Source organism: Mustela erminea, chromosome 2, assembly GCF_009829155.1.
Source record: "Mustela erminea isolate mMusErm1 chromosome 2, mMusErm1.Pri, whole genome shotgun sequence".
Classification (NCBI taxonomy): domain Eukaryota; kingdom Metazoa; phylum Chordata; class Mammalia; order Carnivora; family Mustelidae; genus Mustela; species Mustela erminea.
The window spans coordinates 122,680,096-122,703,594 of record NC_045615.1 but is presented as its reverse complement, the minus strand read 5'-3'; the positions used below and the strand labels follow the sequence as shown (position 1 = coordinate 122,703,594).

General features: G+C 34.8%; 1 protein-coding gene and 1 long non-coding RNA gene across 7 annotated transcripts in view; one reads left to right on the top strand and one right to left on the bottom strand.

The window, feature by feature from the left end:
- The window catches only part of PCDH7 (protocadherin 7), a 415,361-nt gene that overhangs the window by 5,775 nt on the left and 386,087 nt on the right, over window positions 1–23,499 (bottom strand). The window lies entirely within an intron of this gene.
- On the top strand, window positions 646–16,906 carry LOC116584966. Of its 2 annotated transcripts, XR_004283400.1 has the most exons (5): window positions 646–884; window positions 4,110–4,255; window positions 4,794–4,983; window positions 12,809–13,117; window positions 16,170–16,906. It is a non-coding gene; the product is annotated as an uncharacterized LOC116584966 (long non-coding RNA). The 2 variants fall into 2 exon arrangements; XR_004283399.1 differs by lacking the exon at window positions 16,170–16,906 and having other exon boundaries at window positions 12,809–13,324.

Here is a 23,499-nt window from a genome sequence, read left to right as displayed (position 1 = left end):
CCCTCCCCCACACCCTCCACTTAATCACCTCAAACCTGGTGAAGACTGGATGCAGAAGAGGAATTCATTAGATCCCATGGCCACCTTAGCATTACTCGTGAGGTTCTAGTTATGCTATTTTGCTAGACCCATTACATCCATTTGGAGAGTTACAGACCTTTCTTAGACATCAAGTTAATTTCCTTCTGAAAGTACAGTTTTAAGCCATCATCATAGCAAACAATTTTAGATGAGTTTATAACACAGAATATACTTTCCCACACACATTGTCTTAACTTATCCTCTCAGCCGAGAGGCAGGAGGATGGCCGCAGTAAGGAGTCCAGCCTGTGGGAGAGCGGAGGCCAAAGACTAAGTGTTTCGACTTTCACTTTAGTGTTTCTCATAACGCTACAATGTTCTTTCTTAAAATGTAACAGCTGAGTAGTTAGAGGTCAATTACTGCTACCCACAGCCATAAGAAAAAGCTAGAATCTCCAAAGGAAGAGAAAAAAAAAAAGTTTCCGAGAAGTGCAGGAAATAGATGCCACTAAGTCACAAATTTTACTACATAATGCCAATAATGGTGCAACCTCCCTATATTTCCTAACATAGAGGAAATGATAAAGGATTTAAGAAGTCCAGCTCTTTCTCTGAATAGAAGTACATTTGCCCTTACTGGGCTCGGTGGGTGAACTGGTCCTGGGAAATGCAGGTACAGTGACCTCAACAAGGAGGGACAGACAGACAATAGGTGGAATCATCAGAAATAATAAGGAAAGCACAGATTTATGCAGGCATTTCATGTTCCCAGAAGCTGTTCTATACATTTCAGAAACCATTCTGAGTATCTTTATTACAGAAGAGAACTGTATGGTTAAGACTCTTGAAGACAGCTCTGCACCGGTAAGGATCTTCAGATGCTGAGTTATGCATTCTGCCAGAATCCTGGGCACCCGCTTTACTGCAGGCCCTTGGTTTGGTACTGAAGATACAAGGGTATTTTTATCTCCAAAGAGAAGGCATGAAAACGCCACATTTAGTTTTAAAATATTTCCAGTGATTTTTTTTTTAAGCTCAGTTATTTCATGTTATATGTATAATTTGCTTATTTAACATACAAATTACTTAATTCTCTGATCATGTGATGAGTTGTTAGTCAATGTGTAGATGTTCACACTATTCCTACAATTTGTTCTTTAAATTCAAGCAATAGCATATTCTTAGCTTTACTTGAGAAAATTCTGCAATGAAAAATTGTGTTATCCTCTCCTTTTGGGGAGAAAAAAAAACCACATACAGGCACCTTTTGCTTTTCTTCCTTTTTGAAGGAAGTTTTCTTTTTATACTTCTTGACTTTTTGTTATATAAAGATTTCTTTTTCTGGAGGCACATCTAAATTCTGCTGTAATTTGGTGGGACAACAAAAAGGGTTTTACAAAAGGATGTGTGAGAAAAAAGAAAGACAATTGGTAATGGTTTTCCAACAAATACTTTAACATTACCTTTACTTTCTTAGGAAAATAAATATGAAAATATCTGTTTTACTCAAGTGATTAAATAAAATGCTCAACTTTAAAATAGGTGTCAGAAAATGATTTACTTTTGCCTTATTTAATACAATTGAGGACAAATAAATAAACTCTTTACTGGGAAGTTATTATTGAAGTCACTAAAGATTAGGTGTGAGGGGATGAAATCCAAAAGGTGCATATGGAGTTAGACTTGTTTTTGTTTTTGTTTTTTTAATGTAAATAACCTAAAGATCCCTACCTTTTGTCTGTTCCTGGAATTTGGGAAAACTAGAAAGGTAAGCAGTAACAGATAATGGACAGGGTAGCAATCACTGACGCAAACAAGCAGTTTGTAATTCTCTAAGTATCTGATTACTCTCCAGAAGAAGGGGAGATTTATAGATACATAAGTGTCACCTAGGGCTACAATGAAGGGTTTTTAAGATTTCTTTTTTTTTTTTTTTAAGATTTTATTTTTTAACTTGATAGACAGAGACCACAAGTAGGCAGAGAGGCAAGCAGGGAGAGAGAAGAGAAAGCAGGCTTCCTGCTGAGCAAAGAGCCCAATGTGGGGCTCGATCCCAGGACCCTGGGATCATGACCTGAGCTGAAGGCAGAGGCTTTAACCTACTGAGCCACCCAGGCGCCCCGGTTTTTAAGATTTCTAAACAGTGTTCTGATTTGTTTAAAATCACTTTACCCTACCAAGCTTAAAGAGGATATAAGAATAGCCTATGCACTCATCCCTAACTTCAGTCTTCTTATGCTACTCCCAAGCAAGTCCTGATGGGACAGTGAATTTGTGAGAAGAATAGATGTGGTGTCTCAACATTGCTGTGTATGATTCTGCCTGCGTCATATATAAGTTCTGTGACTTTGGATGTAATTTCTTGAACGTAATTTCTCGGAGCCTCAAGGTCCTCATGAGGGAGAGAATAAAACCTACTTCCTTTTATATTACAGAGATAAAATAATTAATGTATATAATGCTTATTATGGATTGGTCTCTGGTGTGGTATAGATACTCAGTAAATAGTAGGTCAGAGCCCCTGGAGATATTTAAGGTGATATGTCTATACCTATATCTAAATTTATATCTATATCTATCTCATCTCTATAGTCTTCCATAAGTGAAATACATGTTATTTAGGGAAATAAGCTTAGAAGCTAGGTTCCTTGGATTAAAATCCTAATTTTATAACTTAGCATATAATTATGAAAAGGTTACTTGATTGATATAAATTACCTCATCTGTGTAACAGGTATACCAGAAAAAAATTAACCTCTCAGGATTATTGTGAAATTTAAGTCTATTAATATACGTAAAGCATTAGTAATAATTAGTAATAATTATTAGTAATTAGCATTAGTAATAATTCCTGACACACAATAGCCCTCAATAAATATTAGCTACTTCAGGTGCATCATTCCTCACCCACAACTGTGTCCTGAAAAAATCTTTGAAAACAAAAGTGGTTTTTTTTTTCCCATAAATTTATACCCTTGACATTTAATACAAGACTTTTCTTCATCTTTATCTTATATTGTATAAATATTTATGTTTTCCTGTAGATATACTATGTTTAATTAACATCACTCTCAGAGTCTTCAATTTTTAAAATAATATATGATATTACCTTTTTTTTTTAAAAGATTTTATTTATTTACTTGACAGAGAGATCCCAAGTAGGCAGAGAAGCAGGCAGAGTGAGAAGCAGGCTCCCTGCTGAGCAGAGAGCCCGATGCCAGCTGGATCCCAGGACCCTGGGATCCTGACCTGAGCCAAAGGCAGAGACTTTAACCCACTGAGCCACCCAGGTATCCTGATATTACCTTTTTTAACATATGAAGGACTCTGAATTTTGAGATGTATTTGGCTAAAAGATTAACTTATTGTGGAATTAATACCAATCATCAATCAAAGGGGCATATTGAGGTACTTTTCCCGTAGTACTAATGACTTTAGAGTCTGAAGTATACCAGAGCTAACATTTATGTAGGAAAATAAAAAGTTTCCTATATCCTGTATATTCTATGTCAGGTTCTTATTTATTAAGATTTTTCCAGGGAAGATGCATTTGGTATGAGTAATTACAGTTGCTCAAAACTAAAGAGGAAATGCTCTATTACATGCAGCTACCTTTACAACCTAAACAGATCAACCTCACAATGAATCATTTTCATTTGAAAGAGATTTTCCCCTAAAATACTGGTTGTTGGCTAGCTACCTTGCTTTGCCTTCATGGGCCACAATGTAAGAAGGAACTCCATTTTTAAGATAGGCTAAAAATTAGAAATAAACTAATCTAAGACTAAGAGGTTAAAATCAAAGAAAGAAGAAATAAAAGGGCAAATAAAATTCAGCGTACCCTCCATACATGGGAAATGATGGAACAAAAAAGCCATTCAGCAGATGAGCTCTGCAGATTTCATGATGTATGTATATGATTGCATCAAATTGTGATACAAGACCAGAAATTCCTCTAATCTCCTTATACACCTCTCTTTGGAATGTGCTTATGTTAGGATGTAGATTCTATCTCTGTACCTCTTGACGATGAGCCAGTTTTGATGATTAGAATGTGGTAGAAGTAATACTGAGCTATTTCCACACTAGGTTTCAAGAAGTCTAGCAACTTTCTTTGCGTTTGCTCTTGGAACCCTGCCATCTCTGCCCCTGAGAGAAAGCACGATCTAGTCTCTTTGAAGATGAAACGCTACTTGAGAAAGAGACTCAGCAGTCTCAGCAGAGCCTACCCCCAGGTAAGCTTTTTCACTCTCCAGGCCAATGCAACCTCATGAGTGAGTCAGGCAGAACTAGCAAAAAGACCACATAGTCAATCCACAGAAATGTGAGGAGTAGTAAGTCTTTGCTGTTTGAAGCACCTAATTACATTTAATTTTTTGTTTGTTTTTCTTTGGTGGAAAGAGGGTTCATCAATGCAGTGATGGATCTCTGAGATAATGATCTTGGATATATTATCTACAATAAACAGCCTGAGATCTGGAAATAATATACACTACTTCTTTTATGTCTTCTTCTTGTGAGTAACAAACTGACTAATATTGCTGAAAGTACAACTCTTCCAAAGAACATTTTCAGAGATGTAAGCACATTTAATTAACAGCTTCAAGCTGAGGGCTACTATAGAAAGATCTGGAAATTCTGGGTCTATAATTACAGGATTTCACTGCATTTTATACCTAAGAGTGTTCTAGTTTGAGCTGACATGCCAAGGCAATATTAAATAAAATGTTTAAGCATGTTTGAAAGCATCAGCAACTTTTCTCCATACTTTAGGCTAAACTCAGTTAAACAGCGATTGAATGTTTCTCAAGAAGCATTTATTGCCCTGAGGCTTCGACCACTGTCATTCTGAATGTGGCATTATCATCCACGGTGGAGACTATGCACGCCTTGTCTCAAGCAGTCCTGCTGAATCAACTCAAACATGAATCTGCTGGTGAAAGCTGCACTACAGCAGAAAAAGGTAAGGTGACTGCCTGGAAGTGATCCATTTATGTACATCAGAGGTGTGGTTTCACTTTGATTTCCCTCTTCACACATGAAAATTAGAGGCAGTGGAGGTTAAGGAAGTGTTCAAGGAGCAGAGTGGAAAGACAGGAGGGAAAAGGCTGGAGATGGGAAGATGCTCCGATATTGATCAAAAGAATTCATAAAATCCAGAGAAAGCTTGGGGGCATCTGTTTCACAAGTTAGCGACTGATTATTCCACTCAAGCCCAATTTTGGTTTTTTAACCATTCATGCTTATTTTCCATTGCAAAAATCCTGTCTTTCATAATTTTTCTCCTAGTCTCTTGGATTTTGGTATATTAGAAATTACTTTGAGTGTCATAGACTTTAGTAATCTGATGAAAACTAGAATCTCCTCCCATAAATATAGGTATGTACTCCCCTAAATTGCTTAAAGTTTCTATGGGGTTCAAGATACCTGAATTAAGGTCACAGTATACTTCCAGCCTTCTGGGGGATTGGAGAAAGAGGGTATATTTTTATACTTGATTTTTTTTCCCTTTGAGTTTCAATCAAAGTTTAAGAAATATTTAACAATGTGACATGTATCCTTCAAAAATAGAAATTATAGGCAGTAAATAAATTACCATTCAAACACTGACAAGAAAGATTTAAAAGAAATAAAAACAAATTATGAAACTGATTTAGAAGTAAGGAAAATAATTAAGGTTTGATTATGTCACTATTTTAAGATGGTCATGTAAATGTTCACATATAAAAGCCCCATAATTTATAAGGTTTTAACTAAATAGGAAATTAATGTTTGGGGATGGATTTAAATGATTGCTGATCATCAGTTGGAAAATATGCTCTTTCCTGGTCCTGAAACCAATATTTGTTTCAAATCAGTGTCTGGGATTGCCAACAACTAGACCTTCATTCATTTACCAGAAGATGGCAGGTGAATTCTCTTTATTATGAAAATTCATACAAAAACAATAATGATCCAGGTGAGGTTTTCTTTTTTTTTCTTTTTTTTTTAAGTTAATGAAATGCATGAGCCACTTTGTATTGGTTTTACTATAAAATGTGATGTGAATAACACAAAAAGAGTTGCAAACATCAACTTAGAATCACTTTCCAGCAATGGTCTCACATCTTTGGTTTTCATAATTGACCATAAAGTTGTAGGATATATATCCTACCGTAAATATTAATGTTGTCTTTAGGAATGCATGTTTATTCTGAAGATAGTACACAAAAGCCCTATTAACTATAAGAATATTATCTTTGGATTGTGTTCTTGAGGACAGAATTCATGTATCTTTCCTTTACACATAACATAATTCTATACAAATAAAGAAGTTAAAAAAAAGAAAACTGAAAAAATCAATTAATAGATATTATTTTCTCAAACTTTCTTTCCTCCAACATAAACCACAACAAAGCACTTTTTTTTTTTTTAAAGGAAGTGATAAGTTAACAAATAGTTCCTATAATAAGGAACTGGCATTAAATGTCTAAATACTTAATGCAAGTATGTTAAATATTAAAACAAATTAATTCAGTATGTGGCAATGTCTTAAGAAGACCATCACTTCCATGGCTGTAATGAGATAAAAGGTGTTTCTAAGTATCTTTTTCTATGTGTTATTTTGTGTGAAGTCTAAAATAAATTATATTAAAGCTAAAATCATGTATGGAGTAGAACTGCAATGGAATGTGATTACTTTTTACAGAGGGACAAATCAAATTCATTTAGATTTACTGAAGCAATATAATTATTTTTTTTTAATGTGAAAAAAAAAAACAGTAGCCATGCATTTTCTCCCTTAGTGTAGAAATCTTGAGAAACTCTGCAATTATTCTAATGATATGGCCATTTGCAAATATATTCTCAAACTCTGTGCTTAGACTACCTGTTGAAATATTTTACTAGTCATACAGAAAAGCTAATCTGTTTGGAAGTACTTGCATAATAGCAAATATGTTGTAATATAATCCCATTAGTTATTGTGATTTGGAGCAAAGATGAAAAGTTTCTCCTTTGTGTTCCTTACTAAGGAAATTTTCACAAAAACTTTGTTTTGTAGTACTATTGAGAGATGAGGTTTTGAAAGCTTTTAGTGGGAGCTGAAACACCATTTATAGGGAGAGTTTTTTAAAACAGCTGGAATGCTGGCTCCTTAGTGTGGTCAATAAGTTGATCAGTTGGAACTAAATTTGGCAATCACAATTAGGACCAAAAGAGTGTTGAAGAACTTGGGAGAGCAGAGCAGGTAAATAAAAGGAAAGAGAAGGAAGGCAATGTTCTCTGATGATTTGCAAACAGGACTCAAAGAGCAGCTAAAGTGGGGGAAATCAATGAAGTAACACTGGATCAGTTTGCTTCATTGATTTTTGCTGCCCATTGAAATGTTTTCCTTTATTTACTTCCTATTTCTTCGGGTAGTGGCAAAGTCTCACTGTCGAACCTCCCCTGGAGCCTGTGATTGGCAGACAGGGGAGCTCTGGAGATCCTCTCCTGCCTACATTATACCTTCTTGCGCTGCACAGATTTGGAGGCACTTCTGATTCTCCTTGTGATGCAGCAAGAGCCGCCCTGCATAGCTTCTGGGGTGGGGAAGAGCAAAAGATCCCTCCAAGGACCCAACATCATAATCCCCAGAACCTATGAACATGTCAGTTTACAAGGGATGGTGAAATTAAGGCATCAGATGACGTTGAGGTTGTTAATATACTGACCTACAAATAGAGAGATTTTAGGAGTTTAGGCTACAAATCAAGGCTCTAGAAACTGGAAAAGGCATCATAATCCCCAGAACCTATGAACATGTCGGTTTACAAGGAATAGTGGAATTAAGGTGTCAGATGATGTTGAGGTTGTTAATATACTGACCTACAAATAGGGAGATTTTAGGAGTTTAGGCTACAAATCAAGGCTCTAGAAACTGGAAAAGGCAGCAGATTGTCTCCTCCAGCCTCTGGAAAGAAATGCAGCCCTGCAGAGACTGATTTAACCCAGGAAGGAGGCCCACAGTCAAACCTCTGACCTACAGAACTATAACAGGATACATTTTTGCTTTTCTAAGACAATTTGTAGTACTTTGTTACAGTTTCAGGAAGAACTTAATACACACTCCCACCTATTTTCTGGTTAGAGGAGGGACAGTGAAGAATTGATATATTTGACCCTTACCAGCCAGATTTCATCCATGAGAGGAAATAGAATGGAAGATTTCTGATTTGCTAAGTTTTCATCGAGTTGTATTTACCTAAATTTTGAGCATCTGCCAAGAATTTTCATTTTGCACTTTTGAAAATTTCACTACATCCTAGTGTATGATTGTCTCAGTGATTTGTTTATGGCCAATCAAGTTTCTTTTTTGTCCTGGAAGTCACTAACAATTCACTTTTTCTGAATGATAACTTTCTCCTGTTCCATCCCTCAGTGAGAGCTGTTTCTGGGATCATTACCAGAGAGATCACTTTAAACCATTCTCTATGTGGGTGGTGTGATTCCCAAAAACAGAGAGAGAGAGAGAGAGAAATAAAACACACATTTGGCATAGTATCTAAGAAGGAGAGGAAGGTACTGGGGTATGACCCTAAAGAGGGCTTCGTCAGGCTTCATCACACTGCTCTAAATGTGGGGTTTTGTGACTTCCTGATGTTTATCACTTGAGTACTTTTTTTCAAGGATTTTATTTCTTTATTTGACAGAGGGAGACAAATCAAAAGTAGGCAGAGAGGCAGGAAGAGAGAGAGAGGGAAGTGGACTCCCTGCTGAGCAGAAAGCCTGATGTGGAGCTTGATCCCAGGACCCTGAGATCATGACCTGAGCCAAAGGCAGAGGCTTAACCCACTGAGCCACCCAGGCACCACTAGTACATTTTTGTGTTTGTTTTTGTTTAGCCTCTTTCACTTCTGGTAGTTAACAGGAAAGTGTCTAATAAAAAACACCTTTACCATTATTTTAAGAATAGAAAGTAGAGTAAGAAGTAGAGTAAGAGTAAGTAGAATAAGGAGAGTAAGTAGAGTAAGAAGTCTCCCACTAGTTGAAAACCTTCTTCTTTGAATTTCAGTATAAATTTCAAATTCCATGTTTTTGTACAGAAGGCCCTTCAGGATCTGGATCCTGTCTACCTCTTATACTTAATCTCTTTCTTACTTGCTCCTGTTTGCCACTTCACCAGACCTAATGCAGTTGTCCTTTCCAGAAAGCCTCTGTGTTCACAATATTAAGGTGTTGCTTCTTCTATTATTCCTCGCCTTGTCACCCCGTTGTCCCCAAACCATTCACAATCCAGTTCCAAGATGTCTCCTTTGAGATTTCTTCTTAGCAGCCTAATCATGATTTCTCTTGATTTCTTCTCCATGTAATTAGACAAGCAGAAAAGGTGAAGTGATTTTTGTTTATTTGTTATTTGAAGATCTGAATAAACTTCTCTACTATTCACTCTCCTTATCCCCTTTCAGGGCCTGTTTCTCCAGTTTTGATATGTTTTCTAACACAGCATTGTAGTTGATTGAAATAAATCATGGATATATTTTAAAGAACAAAATGTCGTCTTCACACTCAGCCTGGGGCAGGGTGGGTGGGTTCAGCGGAGGCAGGAGGAGGTATGAAGAGTAAGCCTAATAGTGGTCACAACTAATTTGTTTAGATTCTTTACTTACGGATGGTGGCTATTTTAGAGTTCTTTAGTGTTGTCAGGACTTCTGTCTGGCAGTTATACAAATTTTTCAATAATAAACTTGGGAAATAAAATTTATTTTTGGCTTATTCATAGCTTCTATCATAAATTAATATCTTCAAAACAAGGAGTCATGAAAATGGTATTCTATGTGATGGCAAAGGCGAAAGGCAGAAGGTTCTCTTTTCTCATTCTTTGTGATGTGGGTGTATTTTAATAAGAACTATTATAGGCATGTGCCAACCTATTTCAGTTCAGCAAATTTTATTTGCCTTTTGGTGGCAACCTGATGGGTACATTTTAAGAAGGCAGGATCATAAGTAATTAAGATAAGTACTTTTCTAACTTTAGACCATGACTCACTAGTTGGTGCTTGAACCCATTTAGGAAGTTATAATCAGTATACACCATAGACACATTATTTTGTGAAGATTGTTGTTGTAGTTTTTTTTTTTATATGAGTATAAATATTTATATGTGTATACTTGGTCCCTGTATAAAATGGAATTTTTATTTTGGGTCACACTGAAAACTACTGAAAGTCTATAATTTAAATCATATTACAGGGAAGTCTATGTATTCTTGCCTATTTCGAGTAAGCTATATATTTTATCATATCTAATACAAAATGTAATTTTAATATGCCCACAATGTCATGTGGATTTTAAATTGTGCTTTTAACTGTCATTTCAAATGATACTTCAGAGACAAAAAGTTTTATCCTTATTAAAAAGGAATTCAGATAATTCAAAAAATAGAAGCTAGTCACATCCTCAATAACCACTTCAAGAAGTCTACTGTAAATACAGTTTCTTACCTTGAGACATTCTGAATTTATAGTTAATTCCCTAGATTCCAATTTTCTAGAATTATGTGTAATTGTGATGAGCTTTCTCGTAATTCTCTTAAATCCTCTGATAGACTTTGATTTATTTCAATCAGCAAAATGGCAACGGACCCTTTCGAAATGGAGGACTTAATGTGACTTCTTAAAGTCGTATAGACATTAAGATGTAGGACACATTTAAGCTGTCTAATTGTACTGCTGGTCTAATGCCTAAGTATCAATCTGTCACAATGTCAAATTACATACATTTAGGCTTTTTTTTTTTTAAGTAAAATGTGTCTGCACTTAACAAACTCATAGTGTAAAAAATTCACGAGTGCAATTAGAATGTCATGTCTTCTGCAGATGACTTAAGAAAAGCATGAATCAGAGCTTAACAGTCCAACATAATTTCATAGTTAATCGTGGTGAAATTATGGCACTGCAACAACGCAAAGGCAGTACAGTGAGATTAGCAGACAGTGACGATCAGCTATTTATCCCCACCATCTGCTCTGCATGCTCGTTGTTTAAGTCTTTTTTTTAAATTTTTTTTCTCTTAATGTTTTCAGTTTTGACTTTGCCAGCAGTGGGCATCACATAGAAAAACAGGTTTCATGGTGCAAACAGACTTTCTCATGTGTTCAATGAATTAGCTTCACTGGCTCTTCAGAGGCTTCTCAAGCAGAGAAGACTGGCTGGAGGGAATTAGTTTTAGAGAGCTTTTGTGTACTGGCCAGTGTCGTGTACACCTCAAAAGAATCTTTCTCTATAAGAAACAAAAAAGATAAAACTACAAGTCTCGGAAGAATGAAAGTCAACACGAAAACATATGCTTTGGGAGTTTCTTTTAAATGACATACTTAAGGGGCACCTGGGTGGCTCAGTGGGTTAAGCCGCTGCCTTCGGCTCAGGTCATGATCTCAGGGTCCTGGGATTGAGTCCCGCATCGGGCTCTCTGCTCAGCAGGGAGCCTGCTTCCCTCTCTCTCTCTCTCTGCCTGCCTCTTCATCTACTTGTGATTTCTCTCTGTCAAATAAATAAATAAAATCTTTATAAAAAAATAAATAAATAAATGACATACTTAAAATGTATGTGAACTGTATTAACCACTTGATCATATTCTGAAAATACCTGAGGGAATTATTTGATGGGAATCTTGCTAATTTGCAAGGCTTCTCTGTTCTGCAAATAAGCCAAACTCATGTTATGGCAGGATGAAGGAACTCAGTGAAAATTCCACTATGGAGAGCAAAGAAGAGATGGAGTTTACGGAACAAAGCTGGCATGAAGGAGTGCCTGGGTGTCTCAGTCGGTTAATTGTCTGCCTTCAGCTCAGTTCATGAACCCAGGATCCTGGAGTCCTGCATCTGGCTCCCGGCTGGGTGGGGAGCCTGCTTCTCCCTCTATCCTTCCCTCCTGCTTATACTCTTTCTCTCTCTCTCGAAAATAAATTAATTAAACCTTAAAAAAAAAAAAAAAAAGCTGGCATGAAGGTTGGATCCATGAAGGTCACAGGTCCCATGAGTGGGGTAACATAACTTGCAGAAGTATATCCATTCATCCAAAAATTTTTGATATGCCGTGCACTATTCTAAAACTTTACATATATTAACTCATTCTGTTTTCACAACAACCCTGTAGGAAAGGTTGTATGCTACCCCATGTTACAGGCAAGGAAACCAGGACACAGAGAAGTTAAGTGAGTTACTCAAGAGTCTGTATCTAGCGAGTGATAGAACAAGGTTGCAAACCCAGGCAGACTGACTCAGAGCTGTGCTCTTACCCACTGTGCCATAGTAACTCTCAATAATAGCACAACAATGCACCAGAAACTCATGTCAGATGTTAGGGGGGAAAAAAAAAATCTTTGTCTATACTGAATTAAAGCAGGAAAGCACTGTCTGTGTAGAAAGACAAAACTAGCAAAAGCAGTATACCTGAATGTCAAGCGTAGCAGGAATCTCAACAATCTGAACTAAAATGAGGGGAACATTTTTAGTTTGGACAGATAGAAAGGTGAAAACTCAAAAAGCGAGTGTAGGTGGAGGTTCCAGGGCCAGAATGACATTGGGACAGACTACGTTCCCTTGGGGTTTTCTTTCACAGCTGTCCCTCAGTTGGTCTTTAAGATGACGAGTTTTGTGTCCAAGTCAAAATGAGACTAAATTGCTATGTTGGAAAAAGCCTCAAACTTCTATTATTAAAGCCATATTCAGCCAAGAAAATGTTTCGTCATCACAATACAGGTCTATTTTGAATTCTGCATGATAGAAAGACACCTCAATTATGAGGTTTTGGATCATTGTCATCCAGAGACAAGAAAGCCATATTTGGAAACCACAGTGTGCTGGGCTGAACTTCTGAGAACAGGAGATGCCGAACCACTCCTTGGTGAATTGGATGTGAGAAGTGGAAATCAATGCTTCCACTATAGAAAAGAAGAAGTGTGGACAGTTATTTCTGGCAAACAAACCATCAAAGAGATTATGTAGGACATATTAATCACAATTGGGTTGGTTAAATTGGGAAAGAAACACTGACAATACTGATTTCTTAAGAGAAAATGAACACAAAGCAATACTGGAGCTATACTTATCCAACTTGATTCCCTCTACTAAACAGGTAATTGATTAATATCCAGACTTTTTTATTTGAGAATATATAGCTGCAACCCATGGAGGGAAGATTTAAACTCTAGAGATGGGGGAAATGTGTATATTAGAAGAGAATGCAGTAAAGAGAGTAGTGACTTTAAGAACATTTATATACCAGGCGCCTGGGTGGCTCAGTGGGTTAAAGCCTCTGTCTTCGGCTCAGGGTCCTGGGATCGAGCCCTACATCGGGCTCTCTGCTTGGCGGAGAGCCTGCTTCCCCCCCCTCGATCCCCTTTGCCTGCCTCTCTGCCTACTTGTGATCTATGTCAAATAAAATCTTTAAAAAAAAAAAAAACATTTATACCTTGTACTTTTTCATAATTGTATTCTGGAGTTTAAAAACCAAGGAATCATACACCATGTAAAACTTTATTTTCACTCTGTGAAGACCTTTACATTCACTGCTCTTCATTGGATAGAACCAATGAATCAGAGTGACTAATAACACTGGGATCTGAGCAAAGGAAGTCTGTTTCAAGTCCACATTCGATCACCTACAAGCAATATAATCTTGAGCAAGTTACTTAGCTCTGAGTCTATCTCACTGGGTTGTTTTGATAATTAAATTATCTAATGCATGTGTAAGTGCCCAGTGTAATGATCTACATATGGAGGGGTTTTATATATTTTTGTACAGTTATGGCTACTATTGGTCCAACTACTACTCTAGTTTCTTTTCCACACATACATTTGAGTGGTAAAATATTGATTCTAAATTATTGAAAATTATTATTTCTACTAAATATATTCTTTGCTTAGCATAAATTAAAAATGTCAAAACCTTACATTTTTAGAATATTTACCAATTAAGTAAAGGAAAACAATAGTTTTCACATATAAATATAGATTCCTGTCTTTGTATTATAAATTATAGTGCCAAATACATATTTTTAAAATAAAGCCCCAATAATTTTAAAATTCTTTAAATTAATAAGTATTAAAATACATGTTACAAGGAGCTTAGAAGAAGAAATGCAGAGTAATTTAGTTCCAAAGGTTGGGCGTACATAAGTTAATGATTTTTCTGACAGCATTGTATTTTATAATTACTAGCTGTTCAAAATTAACTGAAATTTAATCTATTGTGACTTGCAGGTATATAATAATAAAGGCTATAAATAATAATTAGTACTCTGTCATTTACCTAACTACTTATAATCTCTCATTTCCCCTAAAGAAACAATTTCCATATAATTACTATTTTGTACAAAATCACATTTTTTTTACTGCTTAAATCTTACTTTTTTTTCACATGGGGACATGAGAAAATGGTAAAATTTAAAAATTTAAAAAGAATATGTACATTCGGGGCACCTGGGTGGCTCAGTGGGTTAAAGCCTCTGCCTTCAGCTCAGGTCATGATCCCAGGTTCCTTATCGAGCCCCACATCGAGCTCTCTGCTCTGCAGGGAGCCTTCATCCTCCTCTCTCTCTCTGCCTGCTTCTCTGCCTACTTGTGACCTCTGTGAAATAAATAAATAAAATCTTAAAAAAAAAAGAATATATACATTCAACACAGTATAATATCTAGCTTATTAGTTGGGTGGCTTTATAAGCATTCAAATAATTTAATCTAAAGAATTTTTAAACAGATTAAAAAGTATAAAAGGTGTAGAATCCCAGTTAGTGTGCATTAAGTTATCTTCAGAAAGAGGGGGAAAAAGTTAAGAAACAGTTTCCTGCTTCGCATGTTAACTAGCCTAAATAATGCAGAGCTTAAGCGCAAAAGCAAGAGAATTTAACAGGGAAAACAAATATCTTGAGACAACTTGTCTTTTAAAGTAACTGTCAAGGAGAACTTGCCTCTCTGAATAAAAGAGAGCAATGACTTAAGGGATTCATTTATCCTTTAGGGTGTATTAAGGAGTGTCATTTAACTATTAAAAATGTTGTCCAGTCAAAATAAGAACTAATTATCTGTTCATGATATGCCTATATGGCTTCCAAAAGGACATACGGGGATTTGATATGATTAACTGCATTTTGAATTGCAGTCAGGTTGAAGATTCAGAATAAGTTGATCTGAGAAGTAGGAGTAGTCATACATTATTCATGAATATGGGAAACCAGTAAAATAAAATATGCTGCTTATGCTGTGTCCAGATAACTAGGGCTAAATATTCCAAAATAGTCAGCATCAGACTGGATTTTTTATCTATGAACAAAACAAAACAAAAACAAAAACAAAAACAAAACTTCAAGTAACTAGTGAATCAGATGTAATGAGAATCATATTGAATATTTAACCCCAAGGCTACCAACAAAGAAGGAGAAGCACTATAAACTTTGTCCTGCTGGGAAAGATATAATTAAATCCACTATCTTGTGGATAACTAAAGAGAGACCCCCTTGTTTTATTTTTTTCCTACAAAATGGAAGTACTTACAGATGAATCACCAAGCCACTATCATTATGCTAGATTAGATTATTTTAAACTAAGTTGGAGTAAGTTAAAATAAATTAATTTTTATGAGAGGGATTTTTTTCCCCTCCCTTGACAGTTATTATAAAATATTCAATGTCGTTTCTATTTGGAGTTTGGGAGTGTTTTTCTTTCTATATGGAAAACTTATAGGAAATACAAATTCTCAATTAGGAATTATATTTCCCTGACAGTATTAAAAAGATACAGGGATATAAGAAGTCCATGAGATAAAACAGTTCAAATGGCTAAGCCTCCACAGAATATTAATTACATTGTTACTTGCTACCAGTTGAGGTATCAGTATTAAATAAATTATTCTTACATTAATTATTCTTAAATTTTTAAGCAATCGTTAAGATGATAGCCTTTCTAATTTGTTTCTTTGCAGTTAAAGAAGCAAATCAGAGTCGTGATATTTCTCTCCCACTCTTCCTTCCTTCGCAGTGCTATTCTATTATGTTAACAAAAATAGCCTGCTAATTCATATACACTGGCTTCTTTTCTCAAAATATGTCTCAAATGAACATTTTATTCAACCTGAATTGAGTTAAAAATGTCCTTTTTTTGGTTGGTTTGTTTTGTTTTTTGTTTTACAGCACCTGGATATGAAAATAAGGACAAAAGGTACAAAGGATCTAATAACCCAGAGACATCTGTCAGCTTTCACAGGATCTTGTGACTAGTGACCATGCACGGATTATACTCAGCATAGTAATGCTTATTAAGATAAATAGTTAAGCTGTTATTTTGAATGGCAGACATTTATCCATGCAGAGGGGCAAGGATAGGTGTGGACACACAGAAGGCCATAGAAGTGTAAGTTACCATCCTTAGGGATAGATTATTTAGTGCCTGGCATAATTTAGAGCCATTTTTTTCCTCCTCAATGAGAAGAGAATGAGGCAAATGTCATTGTGTCCATTTCCCAGATGGTTAAAGGTAAGAGACAAGTGCTAAGGAATTTATGAAAAAATGAATCTAGAGAGTGAAAGAGGTATAAAGACATTGGCTAAGCCTGGGATCATGGAGTAAATATACCTGCTTTGTTATCACTCACTCTACGAGCATATATGAGCTAATTAACCTTGCTTCTCCATAGCTTCTCTACTCACTTTTTGACAGACTGTGAAAAATAAACATGACTCTGTGCCTCAAATTCTTAGATGGGTGCACATAAGAAGTTTTCAATAAATGTGCGTTAGAGAAAGGAAAGAAGGAAGGATTAAGGGAAGAAAGGCTGAATCCTCATTTTGTCATCTGTCTTCTTTATTATTTCCTTCATACCTAAATAGTTATCAGTGAATATATTATAGTTATAACATAAAGATTGAAAAAATGCAAAGAAAGAAAAAAATAAAATTAAAAAAGAAAAGACTGAGAAAAAGAAATATGGTAGAAAAATTAAGGAAGAAAAAGTAGAAGCAAATGAAAAAAAAATGAAGGAACACAGGGAAGAAGGGAGAGAGGGAGAAGGGTGGGTCAGTGAAGGGGAGGGAAAGAAAGGATGAAGAAAGAAAAAAGGAAAAGAACAAGAGCAGAGTATGAGGTAAAAAAGAAGGAATTGGAAGACAAAAAACAGGAAAATAAAATAGAAAGAAAATGAGTCTCAGTTTGATGTGTGACTTGGGAAGAATTCATACGTCCCATTACTATTATACAGATTTTCAGCTCTGTTATGAGGTATAGTGTGAGAATTTGTTATCAGAATTGACTCTCAATGGTCCCTGATTTATGACAAATTAATCTACGTTAGATCCATGAGAAGCTATGTTAAGAGCCAGAACTCCCCTTCCTTCCTGTGTGTCTGGGCAGTCTGTAACAAGGCTGAAACAAAATTTTAAAAATGATTCTATAGGATATTAGCACATGAGCATGAAAAATAACAGAGAATGAATGAGTTGATCAATCACTTCCTATTATGAACAAAGAAAATAAACAAAAGCCTATGAAATAAATCTAAAGCTGGAACATGGCAGACAAGTTAATGAAAAACTACAGCCCAATAAGGAATAATAAAAAAAAAAAACCTGCATTAAGGGAAAAAAGTGTAGATCAATGATGCAGAACAGATGAACATTTTGTATTACCTACTTTCAACTTCAAAAGTGCTTTAGTAGGACTCTAACCATTGAAAAAGAAGACCAAGCTAATAGGAGCTGTTAAAAATATATTGAGAATTTCTTTTTTTTTCCTTTTCTTTTCTTTTATTTATGTTTGATTCTTGAGTATCTAATCTTACCTAGAGTTTTCTGGATGTTGCAACTAGTTTTGTTTTGTTTTGTTGTTGTTGTTTTTGTTGTTTGTTCTGTTTTGTTTTGTTTTACTGTGTTCAAAAACATACACATTAAGCTCTGTTTAATTTTAGTGTTTTAAATATTTTAAGTAAATATCACTGTTGTTCAGAAGGTCCTCATGTAGCCCCTCTTTATCCTTAGTTCTTTAGTTCTTGTTCATTTACACCATCAGTCCCCAAATTATGGCTTTGAGTTGAGGGCAGAACATCCAAAAACAGATTTTAAGTTGGATACTACTCAAGTTGACAACATCCTGTTCCGTTTTTTTTTTTTTTTTTAGAGGTTACTAACCATTTAACCATTAAACTTGCTTTCAACTAAAATCCTTTTTTAAACTAAAAATATGATGGATGATGGATTAGCTTCCCAGGAAGGAAAAACTTCCAAATGACTTGGCGAGGCAGAGGCATATATTTTAGAACAACATTAAAAAATGTTATTTGAGAATTGTTTAATGTTCCAAAAGAAGTACAACTAATGACCTAAAATTAGTAGAGGATTTAGAATGTTCCCAGTGGCTGATTTCAATTCCCTTTCAAAGTAAATCTGAGTGCTATAATGACAGCAGAGCTCTTAACATAATTTACACAAGCTTTGCTACTTTCTTGCAATGCTGGACATGGATTTAAAAGAGACTGATGAGTTCTTATACGTTTTTGAGGAGTCATCTGACATAAACACAGATTTTTTGCAGCAATTTGTTCAACAGATAGTCATCTGGTATTCCCAACCAATGGATTGTGGGGTTAATTTAAACATGGATTTTGTCTTCAAGATGCAGAGAATCTAAGAAAGGGAGACAAGTGTGTAAGTAACTTTAATCCTTTTAGAAAGCCATGATTTTCATAAAAGAAGTATAAGTTATGTGAAATGTAAAAGAAGAATAAAATTTAGCTTTTGTCATTGAACCTGTCACTAGAAATGGCCATGCTAGTCTACAACATCCCCAGCTACCCTTCCCATCAGAGGCTGACCTCTATTTCCACATCCTTCCAAACAGCATTACCCAGTATTGGATGAAAGATGAAACTTTTTTCCCATTCCTGAATATGGTGAAAGGGAATTATTTCTTGAAAATTTTGGACAGGTATTTCCATCTGTCATTCTACAGAGAAATAGACATAGCCTCTCCAAAATGGAAAATTTGTGTTTTTAGCAATATCAGAATGATGTTAATATACTAGCAGGAAAAAAGAAAAAAAAAGAACATATTGTCTGGATAAATATCCTTCCTAGAAAAATCCCATGTCACATTTTAGATACTGATAAAAAATTGTGGATTAATTAAATTACTGAATACTAAAATATTAACTATGTCTCAGCATCATAATACTTATTACTCTATCAAATGCTTCCAATATGTGCAGGAATCGTGAAGGTTACTCATGAGAAACTCAGGGCCTTAAATGAAGCCAGAGGAAATGGAGCTAGAACTCACATGTAGCATTTTGGTGAATTGAGTTGGAAGCTTATGGCAGCAAGTGACAGTTTAAACCAGGTAAATTCATTTATTCAGTTTTTACTCAAGACAGATTTCAAGGTACCTATAATTTTTTCCTAGTCCCATAAAATTCTAAAACACAATCTAGCACACAAACATTAGATACAATTTAGGGATTTTCTGTCAGAATATTATATAACTTATGGTTATCATTGGTAGTTAAGCTTACCTTGGTTTCATCATTTACAGTTGTATTAAGACTCACTGTTTTTTTTTTTTCCTCTTTTATCCTACATTATCTTCTCTATTCAACTTGCATTTGAAACTTTACTAAGAGAAAAGAGTAAGGGGCAAGATTTTTCCAGGGATGACAATGTCAGTCAAGACCTATATGGAGTTTCTAAAGCAGCCTCATAAATTACTTGAGCAACCATGGGGCCAATGAGTTCTCTCATATACAAAGTGATGACATCAATACAGCCTAGCTAAGGGTCTAGCTATGTTGGTGGGCTTTTATGATGTTATAAGTTTCTATGAAAACACAAAATGCTCATAAAAGTAGTGTTTTGGTTATTGCCTATAAACAGCCAGAAAAGTCTGTGAACACTGTTTATGGACCTTTTTTGAACCAAACCCACTTTTGATAAACCAAAGTGGTCTCATCCTCTTCCAGAGAATTATTGCTCTAAGGGTGTCAAATACAGTAACGCCTGCATGGACCCAACGCAGATGGAGAGATGCAAGAGGTTTTGAGCACAAGACAGACTTTTCCAGGGTCAGAGGCACTTATATACAAAGAGGGCTCAGACCTCTTAAGATCACTCCAGTTTCCTCCTCCACTGAACAGTCCTGGTCTTGTACAAACCTTTTAAAACTACATTTAGAGAGGGGTTTTTATATATTCTATAGCTCCCAGGAATAAGAGAATGAAGGGTTGTCACATCATTTTTTTCTAGGTTCTTTGTAAATAAAATTATTTGGGGGAAGAGAAAAAGAGAGAGAAGCCATTAAACTATACCTAAGGCATTTGGATACAATGTAGGTTTTTCTTATGCATTCTGCAAGAAAAAGGATAAATGTGAATTCAATAGTGATAACAGACTGAATTCTCTGAGTTGGCAAATGTATATATTCTAAACTGATTTTCTGTTGTGTGAGATCCAATTACTTTTGTTAAACTGCTTTAAGGTTCAATATCACTTCCTCCTATCCATGATTATTAGAGGGAAGAAAAACACAGAATATGTATTTTTCAAGAATTATTTTCCTAGTTATGCAAGTCATAATAAAGAATACATTATATTATATTGATGTAATTATTTATAGTAAAATGTAAGAAAAACAAGAATCCTACAGTTTTCCATGCAGTGAATGAATATAGCTTATACAACATGAGAAACATTTAAAAACAAAATTCATGAGATGTTCATGCTTATTCTAGAAAATTAAGAAATGAGCCAAAAATAAGGAATTCATACTAAAGACCTGCACATATTTCACAACAAAACTGCGAAGTTATCATGTCAATCATCTTACTAAACAGCTTTTTCTTTCTCAACTGAATATCTTACCAGGGAAAAAAAATGTCCGTAATAATAACATGGTAAAAATTCAGAAGATTGATAATACTACTTAGCACACTTTAAAAAATCATTGCCTACCAAAAAAAAAAAAAAAAAAAGAATCATCAAAATATACTGTTTGCTCATAAGGCTCTTTGTGTTCTTTGTTCAATGCCTTCAATTCTGTTAAATTCAAGCTAAACATAACGTAATTTGTGATGTGTATGCTATTTATTTTGTACTGTATTATACTGTGTATGGCGTGTCTCCGTATTTGTAGATTTTCAGTAAGTGAAAGTGGGGGAGGGAAAGAAAGGGGTCAGAACGGACAGCAAAACTGAATCAGTGCATCCCATGCCAATGAAGTAATGAAAAACCGCACTGTTCTTACAGTGGCAATAATGAATATAAATAGACAAAGGGCGTTGAATAGCTACTGGGAAAAAAAGAATGAAGCCTCCATTTCAAGAAAGAACCTTTTTCTGCCATCACAGATAGCTTTGTGGACTGCCTAAATTAGGATGCCATATAACCATTTCATGCTTTAAGAGAAGTCTTTGAAAGACAGCTCTCACATATTTTTATCTAAAGAATCCGATTTAATAATAGGAGTGTTGCTTGTTGTAACAGTTGTACATGTTCAAGTCTCTCTCTCTCTCTCCTCCTCTCTCCCTTCCTCCCTCCCTCTTTTTTTCCCTATTTCTTCATCTCTGATTTTAGTAAGGAGTGAGTGTGTATGGTGTGCCTGTATATGTGCATAAGTTTAGGGTGGCTGAATTTGAGATGGACACTGCTAACATAGATCCACTACTTCTGTGCTTTCATTATATATTATATAATTCATTATATATTTTATATTCATCATATATTTATTCATTTTCAGTGAAATATCATGGGAGGCTTAAAAACAAGTCCAATTTTGTACTATCAGAAGACTATTTTGAGTACAGATTGTCAATGATACATAGGCCAATATCTGCATTATGACAATTTTACCTAGAAGGTCTTGTTCCAATAGATTCTGCATATTTTAGCTTATAGCAATATACGGATTCATTATTTACCCACAGATGCCATAGATGTGTGATAACTCTTCAATTAAGTGTCAGAAGTAGTCGTATATTTGTAATTATGTTAGGTGATTTCTGTTGACTAGAAATATTTTTAGTTGAAAATGAAGACAGAATAATATAAAAACCATTTCAATGGTAGCTGTATGTACTAAAAAATATTTAACTTGAGAATTTCTAAAACTGTCTATAAATTAAGTGACAATATATTAAGAGTATGGAGATCGTGCCTAAGAGTTATTATATGATTTTTTCAAAATTTCTCATAGCCATGTAGTCAAAACTCAGTAAGTAAAATATCTTGGTTTATTTCTGAAAATATATTAAAGATAATTCTTGAAACTACATAGATTAAAATAAACTCATTTTAAACTTATTAATATATAATGCATTATACAATTTTGGATTTGCTTATGCAGTATAACACCATAAATGGATAATTTACAGGATCAGCAATATAAAATGCTGAATGTTTAGCTCCCTCATGTCACAAAAATTTCAAGTTAATTTATGTAGAAGAGGAGGAAAAAAATATGTGACATATTTCTTGGAATGACGATTTATTCTGGTTAAGTGAAGTTTTTAAGACATAATATGCAAGCATCACTACAGTTTAAATACAAAATATATTTAACATTAATAATACAAATATTCTGATTGTCTCTTAATAGAAAGTCAACCGGAAGCAGTCCTTCAACTTGCCACTTGACTTTCCTGATATACAATTGATTCACTCTGAAAAAGGACTATATAGAGAGAGTTATCAAATATTCCATATAAAAATAGAATTTCTAGAATTTATTTTTATCATAAATATTAGAAAACAGACATGTTAATGAAATACCAGGAAAAAAGGCAGTCAAAATTTTTTTAAAAAATTGATTTATGACTTGAAAAAATTTCCAAAAACAATTTTTAAATACAGGCAGAGGAAGGTCAATTTTAATATTAAATAGCATTTTTGCTTGCAACGCAAGACCTGTTTGCTTAAAAAAGAAGAAAAAAGGGACCATAAAGGAAAACCTGAAAAAATAAATCCGCTTTCATCTAAACAGGATCTGAGCAATTATACTGAAATTCATGTAGTGTAAAGAATAGCAGTCCTAGACAGTAAATCTGACTATTATCCCAAATAGCATAATTATCTTCTCTCTACTAAATACTCTATGATCTTTTCAAAAGGATGGGCAGAGGGACTAATTCTCTGTAGTTATGCAAATCCCGCCTAGAAAGAACACTATCAATAATAGCCACAGGTCAGTTTATTTCAAGATAATATACCAGGTGCCCACATTGTCAAAATACCTGCATTATAATTCCATTCTAGTTGCTGTTTTTAATTATGAGGCTCTTCTCAACAGGAAACAATCCCACAGAGAACTGAAACAATTTATTTTAAATACTGTAAACAACAGAGAAGCTCTGCTTGGTGGATTTGAGATTCCTGTTCACCCTGAGAGCTCACAGCATGTTATGCCAACTGAACATACAATATTGATAAAGATAGATTCTCATTTCAAAATGTTTTGCCTCATGAAAGACCTTAAGTAGAGATTGAA